The sequence below is a fragment of the Chenopodium album genome, chromosome 8 (genome assembly GCF_948465745.1).
Source record: "Chenopodium album chromosome 8, dcCheAlbu1.1, whole genome shotgun sequence".
NCBI classification, from domain to species: Eukaryota; Viridiplantae; Streptophyta; class Magnoliopsida; order Caryophyllales; family Amaranthaceae; genus Chenopodium; species Chenopodium album.
Genome location: NC_137841.1, coordinates 13848062 through 13860111, shown reverse-complemented (window position 1 = coordinate 13860111; position 12050 = coordinate 13848062). Strand labels below are relative to the sequence as shown.

Below are 12050 nucleotides of genomic sequence, written 5' to 3'. Positions count from 1 at the left end.
CGAAACCGAGCGTCGGAAGTCGAGTCAAAAATAATAAAAAGACGAGACGACAAATTAGTAATAAATAAACAATGACCAAAATACCCCTAGCTTCGGAATCCCGAGTGCTAGGGGATTAGCCGAGCTAGCAGCCCGCACCATGTGCGAGACATGCTAGCAAGGCGTGGCTAGCAGCCCGCACCATGTGCGAGGCATGCTAGCATAGCACGGCCAGCAGCCCGCAAGTAGTACGTGGCATGCTGGCGTGCGCTGCTGCTAGCAGCCCGCACATGTGCGTGGCTAGCTAGCAGCGCACTCGGCATCAGCATCCCGCACTGATGTGCGTGGGCGTGCTGGGCCGAGCTGGCATCAGCAGCCCGCACTGATGTGCGTGGGCGTGCTGGGCCGAGCTGGCATCAGCTAGCAGCCCGCACGGTGCGAGGCTAGCTGGGCCGTGGGCCTAGGTCGGGTAGAAAGGGGAAGCTAGTAAGTATGCTTGCTTTTTGGTGTGGACAAGTGTCACAAGGAGAGGAAGGAATAGGGAGCAAGTATGGTCCCCTCCTCTCCAAGTGGTCCATACTCCTCTTTACATATGACTAGGACACTTGTTTATTTATTACTTGCTTATATATTTAATTTAATTTAGCTTTAAATTAATTTGTGGAATTTCATGAATCCCATATTGATGGGATAGAAATTCCCACTCATACTTTCCTCTATAAATACCAACCTTGGGATTTTGAGTAAAGTGCTTGAGTGGGAGTTAGAAAGAGCATTCCATATTTTGGAAAAACTCTTAAACTCCATTAACACTTGGGTTTTGGTCGGACCTTGCTAACTCCAAGGTAACGGACCTAAAAAGTCGTGTTCGTCCTTTATGGGTAGATACCGTTGGAGGCACGGCATTTGCGGTGCTCAAGGCTTTCAAGTAAGAGCCCGTTTTGAGAGGGCAAAGCTCGCTTCAAGGGTATGATTCATTCTTCCTTTTCTTGTATTTATTTATTTATGCTTTATGGTTTTATTAATTACGAGTGGTTCCTTGGGTCGGGGTTGCTTCCGCGGTTTGTCGGACTCACCAAACCCCAACAACGTCCAATCCTTTAAGAGCCATGGTTGTAGAGAACGCCTTGAAATGGAATATTGGATTGTCAGTAGGCTTGAACTTTGGAATATCAGTAGTGGAGAACTTTTCAGGGAGTCTTTCCTTTACATCCAAAGGAGTGGGAGGCCGTTCCACATAGGTGAAATCCTCATAAATCTTGTTCATTTGTTCTTTGATCTTGTCCATTGCAGCCGCAGTAACATTGTTTTGCTCTACTGTGTTGACTCTGGTAGTAAGTGCTTGTAACATATTAGACATTGTCTTAATGGACTTGTTAATGTTCTCAATATCTTCCTTAGTGGCCATTGGGACAAACTGAAAGTAGTTTGAAGGTGATGAGTGACGTGGAGATGGCAAAGTTCTCTTTAAACGCCTCTTAGTTCTAAGAGGTTGATGTAGTAATGACTCGAACCGTACCAATCTACCGCTGCTCCTTGACCAAGTGCTGTGAAATAAAACAATCGCACTTAATTGTTTGACACATTGCTCAAGATAGGAAAAAAAAAGTCATTTGAAAATAGGTGAGAATAACTCCGATCCACTCATCTTTTATTATGACGGAAATGGGGGTGCATGAACCTAGTATACGATCATAAACGACATGGTGTATGACTCAAGTAAAAAAAAATAAAGAAAGTGTGTGGACTATACTTGACTCGTGAGTGATTAAGTGATGTTATAAGACTCGTGGTATGATCGTATGGCTAGACATGTGAACAGTAACAAAAATGACTGACGCGAGGACCAAATTACACGGAAGACTAAAAAAAACCCGACTGGATTTATTTCCTAGGCATCGTGACACGGCAAACTTTATCGTGTCACGGTACAAGATGTCGTGACACGGTGGACTTTCCCGTGGCACGGTGGATGCTGACGTGGCACGATAATTATTATTTTTTTATTTTTATTTTTATTTTATTTTTATTTTTATTTATTTATTTTTTCCACCGTGCCACGGTGGAAACTGCCGTCACACGGTGAACTTTCTCGTGCCACGGTGGATGCTGACGTGGCACAAGTTTTTTTTTTGCTGGAAATCCACCGTGCCACGGTGGAGACTGCCGTGACACGGTGAACTTTCCCGTGGCACGATGAACAAGCCACCAGACTGATTTTAAGACTGTCGTGACACGGCAGAGAGTACCGTGCCACGGTGCTGCACACCGTCAGACGGTATACTGCACCGTGACACGGCAGATTCTGTCGTGGCACGGCAGTCAGAAAATCTGACTGGTGCCCTGTTTTGCTTCGTACGCAATCAAGTTATTCAATTTTTCCTACGGGACACACCTAAATGCGACGTTAAAACGCCTATGCTTATGCAGCAATGCCAAATTAATCACAGGAATATTTTTCAAGAATCTTTCAAGTCCCATCCACTTATCTTAATTAAATACCGATCACTCAAATCGATAAATAACCAAGAATCCTCCCCAGTGGAGTCGCCAAATTGTAGGCGTCGTTTGAAGTGCGCCTACGTTAAAGCATGTTGTGAATATGCTTGGCACTCATAGAAAATGGTAATTGACATAACGATTAGGGACAAGGAAAGTAGGGAGCCGCCAACAAGTTTTTAAGGAACTTGTAAACCGTTCACGGATCATAAAAGACAACCACGATTAAGGGACAACGAAAGGAAACAATGATTGACCCGTGAAGGTTACACCCCATTCATAATCCATGAGATTACTAACTCCATATGGTTTGGAACCACGAACGAAGGATCGGGGATGATGGTACGAAGTGAGTCATGGAGTCAAATTCGCCCGTATTGGCCTCTACTCGATTCTTATAGTGAAAAGTGATTCCTTCGATCTCAAAGGCATACAAACAAAGATTCCATTTGCTCCAACTATTATTAAGCTAAATTGGTTGAATATTAATGCACCATATAATTCTATAGAATTAGTGATCACTTGATTAAACAACAAGATTAAAAAGGAACCTAAACCGATTGTCCAAATTATCTTATTAGGCGTGATTTTCAATTACATATTCCCTTTAAACATGCAATATGGCGATCATAAAAATAATAGAATAAACATTAATATTAGAAACAATTCAACAGTAATATTGTTAGTCAAATCAAATAATAATAAATCTAATCATGATATTAGAAATATTAAAATAAAAATAAGTAATTAAATTAATTACTCACATTCCATGTGTTCCTATAAATTGCTACATCATGAATAAATTGTTATTGACTTCAATAAAAAAATATAAATCAAATAGAAATTAAATTAAATTAAATAAAAAGTACCCGTAAAAAAAAAAAAAAAAAAAGTAGAGTTGATTTGGTTCAAACCCTCAGTTATGTGTACCTTTCACGCCTTGGTTTATGGACAGAACCTCGGGTTAAGTATGGGCTCCTTGGAGTGCTTAAGGGAATAATGGTGTAATTAGGAATATAGGTTTAAAGTTTAGAATATGGGGGAGAGAGAATATGATGATATTTTGGTGTAAAAGAGAGAAAGAGAGAAGGATTTGCTGCCCTGAACTGCAGAAATGAAGGTCTTATTTATAGGGAAATTGAGTAGAGGGAACATGCGGAACCCTAAAAAGATAAAAACCCTAAAAATTAACAGCGCGACACGGCAGAAAACACCGTGACACGGTGCCAGGTACCGTCAGACGGGGTAAAATCCCGTGACGCGGTGGACAACTGGAGTGACACAAGAAATTTTTTACCTATGGGAAGTGAAAATGCGTGAAGGGTTTACGCGGAAAAGACACGAGAAAATTCCGTGACACGGCACACGTACCGTGACACGGCAGTGTCCACCGCGGCACGGTACAGTACACCGTGTCACAGTATGGGAAAACGCGGAAATTACACGGAAAAAGCACTGTGACACGGTGAGAAATGACGTATCACGACAGCAGATACCGTGTCACGGCAACAGGTACCGTGCCACGGTGGAATTTGACGCGAAAAAGCTTCAACAATGGCACAGTGACATGATGTATAGTACCGTGTCACGGCACCAGGCACCATCAGATGGGAGAAGTCACCGTCAGACGGGGCACACTCCCGTGACACGGTGCTTTTGCACTGTGCATGGTGATTCCAGTTTTTTATCCGTTTTTATAATCATCATATCTTTTGATCTGTAACTCAGAATAAGGCATATAATATATCATTGGAATGCTTATCAAGTCTTCTTTTTAAACCAATTAGAATCAGATCTAAATTATTAGTATATTTGAGGATATGGCCGTTTTAGTGGAAGAGTGTTGGTTTTGGGCTGAGTTTAGTGTTTTGCTCATATCTTTCTCGTTATACCTCGGCATTGGGCTTATGATATATGGTTGGAAAGCTTATTTCAACGCCTATCCAAAAAATTAATAATTGGATCAAAATTATATAGCCATTTTCTCTCGGTTTTGTCATGTGGACACGAAAAATGGAAAATAGGTTATGGTTTAGGGAAATGAACTAGAAATTGGATTGGTTCATGAAATATATTGGATAGAACATGGATTTAAGCACTCCAAAGAATAAATACTCAACCCGACCAATAATGGCTGTGAAAGGTGTTCATTATCGGGTTTGGTTTTGGGGAGACATTTTTAGGTGTCTACACTAACGTAGTAACGTATTACTCAAAAGTAAATAAAACATAATCTAAAGTAAATATATATAAAAAAAAAATGTATGCCCCATTTTATTGTGGTCTAGGGGGTAAAGTCTTTTAATTAGTATTATATTACAGTGAAGTCCGAAATCTAAATGCTGAACTATTTTCACTTGCTTCTAGCATGATCACTACCCATATGTAACACATCACCTGCCTAAGTCCCTCACCCACCTAAACAACAGCCTTCGACAGACAGCACCAACCACCCTTCCTCATACTCCTTGACCACATGCATATAGCCACACCATTCATATAAAAGGCTACAAACAAACCCGTGACATCCTCATAGCTTTTATCCACACAACAAGTCCCCATGCAGCCACTACCATCAACACCATGCACAAAACTATATACAAAACTTAGCCACTAACACCAATTTAAAAGTAAATAAGGCAAACTCAAAAGTAAATAAGATAAATTTAAAAGTAAAAAATTTTCACTAACATCTAGGCAATTCTCTTCATGCTATCATAAGTTAACAGAAAATCTAACTTGCTTAAAAAAGTAAATACATTAGCTCAACTGGTAGAGCACTATACAAATGCATAGAGGTGTAGGTTCAATTCCTACATATGTTATTATCTGTAACAGTAAATATAAAACACTCTGAAGTTATTAAAAAGAAGTGAAAAGTAAATCAAAATAAATAAAAAGTAAATATCAAAAGAATAGAAGTATATGTACTAGTAAATAAGCGACATGTCAAAAACTAAGCTTTATTTCAACTCTTAACAATCTCACCTCTCTAATCTCACAAACAAATGATGCATTAAAAAGCTATTGTCTAGTTAAAAATATTATCTACATACATAACATTCAAAAAGTAAATTAGAAAATCTATAATGTAAATGAAACTATCTTAAAAGTAAGCAGAGAAATAAAAAAAATAATTCAAAAAGCATCTCTAAAGTAGTTTAAAATAGCTCAACAAGAAATAAAAAATACATAATTGTATCTCAAAAGTACATCATAATAGCTTAAAAGTAAATAAAAAAGCGCTAAACAAACCTACGTGAGATTCGAACCCACATCTTTTGTGCATTTGCACAATGCTCTACCTATTGAGCTAGTAGGCTAGTGTATATTCAACATTCAAAGTTGAACAAAATTACTCAAAAGTAAATAAAAAGTACTAAAAAGTAAGTCATAATAGCTTAAAAGTACTCAAAAGTAAATCATAATAGCGCAGTACTCAGTTGGCAGTTACGCTATATAAACACAGAACCAGCCTAGAGGCCCTAGAAACTTGCTCATCCCCTCAGAACCACCATTGGTCAACCTCTTCATACCTCGCTTTTTAAGACCAAGAAAGACATTACATGCTACCAAACTAGTAAATCAATCATGAAACCACCTGTTCTAACCAGCATACCCTGAAGTCCACACAATATTCATCTAGTTCAATCTCTATACCTCCATGATAGATGCATCAGCTTCATTAATAGCCTAGATTATAACTGATCGAGGGTTAGATAGGTCGTTAAGCTACTACCCTAATCAAATTAATCATTTATAATACCTAAACTTACACCAAATTAGTTAGTGGCAAGTAAAGGGTCGAACCACTAGGGAAGCAAACTAATTCAATATCAATATTCACTAATGCAAGAGTAAAAATGGGATTGTTTTTTGTTGGTTTTGTTGAGTAAAGAACACTAAAACTACAAATAAGCAAGAAAATGATGATTAAAATCAAGGAAAAATGACGCTAGGGATACGGGGGTATCAAATATGATAAGGAAGATATGATAAGGAAGAGGGGAATAATAATGATTATTATGAATCACATGCCCAAGAACACAAGATTCTACCTAAACAATTCATTCTCATGCAATAGTCTAGGCAAATTAATGAAAAATGGTCTATACTAATTAGGATCATTCTCATGCATACTATTAGTTACAATCAAATCAAGAGAATAAAGAAGCACAATCAATAAAACTCCACTTTAATAACTCATTCTCATGCCATCATTAAAAAAGAGATGATCTTAATCTAGCTCAAATCACTTTAATGCATTTAAACTAGAAATATCAAATAAAGTGCCACAATAATCTCAGGCTATCAAAAATCATGTCTTTCATCAATTTATGGCATGAGTACAATCCAATCATCATCATTCATCCAATATCAACTCATACTTTCCACCCCTTCCCCTAGCTAAAAGATTAGCCTAGAGAAGGGAGATTAAACATAATATCAAAACTAGAAACAAACTCAAGAAACTCAAAACAAAACATGATTAAAAACAATGAAATCAATAATAACTAGATGAACTAATAAGATTAACAAAAATAAGTAACAATAAAGCAAATAATTAAAGCTAAAGGAAAGGATTAGAGATTACTAAAGAAAGGATTAATGAAAGATGAAAACTTGAAGTCTTGCTTCATTGAAGATTAAACTTGACCAAAAGTTGAATACAAAGAAGAAAATTGAGCAATAATTCTAATTTCTCTCTCTAAAATTATGTAACCTAACTCTAAGAGAGAGAAGCTCTCCTAAAACTAATTAAGAAAATAGCATAATAAATCCCCCCCTTTAATTACCCAAAAAATAGGTATTTATACAAAGCTATAAAAAGAAACTAAATAAATAAAGAGAAATAAAATAGAAAATAGAAAATAAGAAAGGAAAAATAAAAAGGAAAGAAATAAAGTAAAAGGAAAAGGAAATTAAAAGAAAAAGAAAATAAATTAAAAAAAAAAAAAACAAATCAAGTCCACCAAAACCAAAGTCAGACCCCCCCTCTAATTCCCCTTCTTCTTCGAATTGAAGCTGCTCTAAAATGGGGAAATGATCCCATGCTTCACATCCCATCAAACAATATCAGCAACAATTACCCTTCAATCAACACCGCTCATTATCATCAAAAATCGGCATCAATAAATCAACAGCATTCGATCTTCATAAGTAATCACGTGAGAAGCTCGTGATTGAACCCACATTTGCGCGCCCGCGAAGACGTCGAGCAGATGTCGCGCAAACTTACTGCCTACAATCTGAATTTGGACTCCATTTGTGCGCCTTCTGACAGGGCTGCGCGCCCGCGAAGCTCCAATCAAATTGGAGCTAAATTGAGGCTTGTGGCTATAAGTTGCGGGCTGCTCTGTTGCTGCAATTCGTAGGGCTTTTTGCTTGTGCGAATTAGTGGTTGTGCAGCGGTGGTGAATGGATAGGGGTTACCGCTTGGCTGCTGGTTTTGGTGGCGAAAAGGGAGGCGCGGTAGGTGCTGCAGGCTGCTGTGCGTGGTTGCGGTTGATGTGAGTTGCAGCTGGGCAACATGGCTGGTTGGAGTTGTTGTTGCGGTGGTGGAATTTAGTTGGGAGTGGAGGTTTCTTGGTTTATTGTTGCTGAGATGCGGGTGGTGAGCTGGTTGTCAGGTGCGGTTTATGGGATCAGGGGAGCAGCAGTAGCAGTGCAGGGCTGCTGCTGTTGCGGTTTGTGGTGGTGGAGATTGGTGGCTGCAGCTGCGGTGAGGGAATGGAGCAGCTGCCAGGTGCAGTTGTAGGTGAACGGTGGTGTTATTGGTGGGCTGAGAGCTGCGTGAGGCAGCAGGGGCTGTTGGTGGTTGTTTGGAGATGCGGGGGCTGATTGGTCGAGTGAGGGAGCAGGGGCTGCTGGCTGTTTTCGGTTGTAATTGGATGGATCGGCTTGGACCTTGACCTCAAACCTACACACAAACAAACCCTAGGGTGAAACCGAGACAAATAAAATAAAATAAATAATAAAATTGAACTAAATAAGCTAAAATAGAAAATAAGAGACATAAAACAAAACTAACAAAATTAAATAAAAATACAGACAAAAAAATTATGAAAAGACTAAAAACTAATTAAAATAAATAAAAGTAAATTACAATACTTTCAAGGAAAAAAAATATAGAACGAAATATAACAAATCAAAGGCAAATAAAATACGAAAATAAACTAATTCTAATAAAAACTACGAAAAGAACTAAAACACGACAAAATAACGAAATAAACTAGAAAGTTTATTAACGAAAAAACAAGAGAATAAAAGGGGAAAATAAGAGAAACCGAGCACGAAAATGACTCTAAAACTACTCCTTAAGAGTGACATAGATGTCACTCATCAAAAACTACTAAAATACATAAAATAAAGATAAAAGATAAGAATAAGAAAATAATAGAAATAAAGGACAAAATGAGCAAAATTATTGGAAAATAAGCCGAAAAATGACTCAATAAACACCGTAGAAGTGACATAAAAGTCACTTATCAATAACCCATGCTTAAGTAGTTCTATGTCGTACCAACAATCTATTGAAATTTTTTCTATGGAGGCGGATGCACGATGCTCCGTGCATCCGTTTTCTCTTTAAAAACGCGAAATGAACATTCCGTTGTTCAGTAAGGAACATACATTTGTTTTGTAAATAACATATAGCTTTTTCATAAAGAACATATAGTTGTATTTTAATGAACATATAGCTGTATTGTAATGAACATATAGTTCTTTTATAAAGAACATATACCTATTTTGTAAAAAAAAAAACATCCAACTTCATGTTCTTTATATATATCTAAAGAACATCCGTAATATTAATTAAAAACATGATAATTAGAGGTGATCAACTTCGGCCCGACCTGACCTGGCCAGCCCGATCCAACCCGAAAATTGGGCGGGTTTAAACAAGCCTAAAAATGCATTTTTAGTTAAAAAAATCCAAAGTCGACCCGAAAAAAAGTCGAAAATCCAAATTAGAGTTGTATTGTAATGAACATATAGTTGTTTTATAAAGAACATATACCTATTTTGTAAAAAAAAACATCCAACTTCAAGTTATTTATATATATCTAAAGAACATCCGTAATATTAATTAAAAACATGATAATTAGAGGTGATCAAATTCGGCCCGACCAAACCCGACCTGACCCGATCCAACCCGAAAATAGGGCGGATTTAGACAAGCCTAAAAATGCATTTTTAGTTAAAAAAATCCAAACTCGGCCTGAAAAAAAGCCCAAAAACCCACTATATTTTCTGGGTTTTTTGGACACGGGATATTATGTTATAGCCCTGCCCGACCTGAATTTTTTATCACCATTAATGATAATATAGTGTAATGAACATTATTTTTATTCAACCAACAAAATAAACAATTAACATATGTCACAAATAAAAGTACATTATTCTGACAATCAAAGAACATGAAGATAAAGAACATTATTTAACTGCACGTTATATTCTTTACAATTTTATAACATGTTCTTTGCACTTTAACGGAATGTTCTTTACATTTCTTTACAATGTTCTTTACGATTCTATAATATGTTCTTTTCACTTAAACTAAATGTTCTTTATATTTCTATGCAATGTTCTTTCCGTTTTTTTTTTGGAAGAGATGCACCATGTGGATCGTGCATCCGCCTGCACGAACCATGCATTGAATCTATGACTTCCAAGTCTTATCAAACTTTCACACGGATCTACACAAAACTAGCATACTAAAATTTATCGTTAAGTCATGGAGTTTTTGAAGTATTAATAGCACCATGATCCCCTAGGAGAGACTAAACGAAAGAAAAATGTTAAGGTGATGCATATGCTGCCCCAATATGTCAAAATTCAACTCCTATCAAGGCAACATGCTCCTATCAGGACATCGTGCATAAAGAGACCAGAATATATATTAAACTTCAGATAAGTTATATAGCTTGAGAAGGATACCAATGGCAAGAACATTTGGTATGATCCATTTAACTTAACAAGATGCTTTGTCAAGATCAATATCCTTAATGGATGGGAACCAAGGGGACTATCAATCACAAACTCATTAGTTTTATTCGATTAGGCCTTGTTATATGAACCTAATTTTACCTCATTGCCAGCTATTAGTAACACGATACATATTTTACTAAGCTTAGCATTGTAGTGAAACTAAAATCAAACACCAATTTTCCACTTAAGCATCCAAACCACTTCATTACACTGCATCACAAAAGAAGTTGAGCGTTGTATGGTACCATCCAAAGCTCAACCATAGTTACTAAGTAACTAACACAACAGTCAATTCTACAAAACACAGAAACTTGAATTGCAATGTGAAAACAACATATAATCAATGACTTCTTTAGATTATTAACCACTAATAAGCTTAATTAGGCAGACCACCACATCAATAAGATTACACTAACTTAGAGAATTAAAAAGTGCAATAATATATAGAACTCAAATAATTTAAAAACAAAACACTCAATCAAGTAGGAAAAACAAAAACCTCAATCAAACAAATTAATACAAAAATTCGAATCAATAAAAAACCAAGCACTACAACACTTAATCATTAATCTGATTAAAAATGACAAAACACAAATTAAAGAAACAAAATCTAGCGAAAACCCTAATTTCAAATTCGAATTAATTGAAACACAAAAATAAAAATCGTAACTGAAGAAAAGAGCAAAGATAAACGAAATCAAACAACTTACTGTTCAGTAATATATCAATTGAAATCACATACTCAAACAAATGATAGGGAAAACCCTAATTTCGCAATAAAAAACGCAAAAATTTGATTTAATATCGAATTAAATCAAAGAAAGCATGTTAATTAAAGTCGAATCAACTAACCTGCCCATAAACTTGCTTGAAGAATGCACGAAGATGAGAAGATGAAAATTGATGTCGTGCAAAAAGATTATAGTAATTGCAGGAGAAGAGGTAGTTTCTGGGAGGAGAGAGAAAACCAATTCAAGAGAGAGAAAATGCGGAAGAAGAGAATGAAAGAAAATGAACAGCGCATGAGTTAGGACGAAGGTCATTCAACACTTAAATTACAATAATGCCATTAATGAGGCAGGTGGAATGTGAGCCATTGGATTAAGCGCGATCAACGGTCCATATTAGTTCCTAGTTCCTATTATATATATAATTTAATCTTTATTGTTAAAAACTAATTTATGCCTAATTCTAAGAGTTAATTATGTGTTTTGGGATTTGATTTTGATGTTTGTTATAAGTACTCGCATAGTGCCCGTGCGATGCACGTTTACAAATCAAATTATTAAACCCGTAAGAAAAATAAAAATAAAAACAAAGGTAATTCATTTACTACTCCCTCCGTCCCTTTATTACATGCCTATTTGCTACTTTGGCACGGGAATTAAGGTATGTAAAGATTCCTTAAACAAAATCAGTGGGAAGACAAAAGTACAATGACAACATTAAATGAGTTACAGATAAAACCTTTAAATAAATAGTTGTACATGTCAGCAATCCATACCAAACAAAATAATCCAATCACATTCAATGCATAGGACAAAAATTGACCAATCACATTAAAGTTTTGCATGCACATG

General features: G+C 36.5%; 1 long non-coding RNA gene across 1 annotated transcript; it reads right to left on the bottom strand.

Annotated features, from left to right (window-relative positions):
- Positions 1–7094: 7094 nt before the first annotated feature.
- On the bottom strand, positions 7095–11472 carry LOC145555842 (uncharacterized). Its single transcript, XR_014091579.1, has 2 exons — positions 11323–11472; positions 7095–8398 (listed from the first exon to the last, which is right to left on the bottom strand). It is a non-coding gene; the product is annotated as an uncharacterized LOC145555842 (long non-coding RNA).
- Positions 11473–12050: the final 578 nt, after the last annotated feature.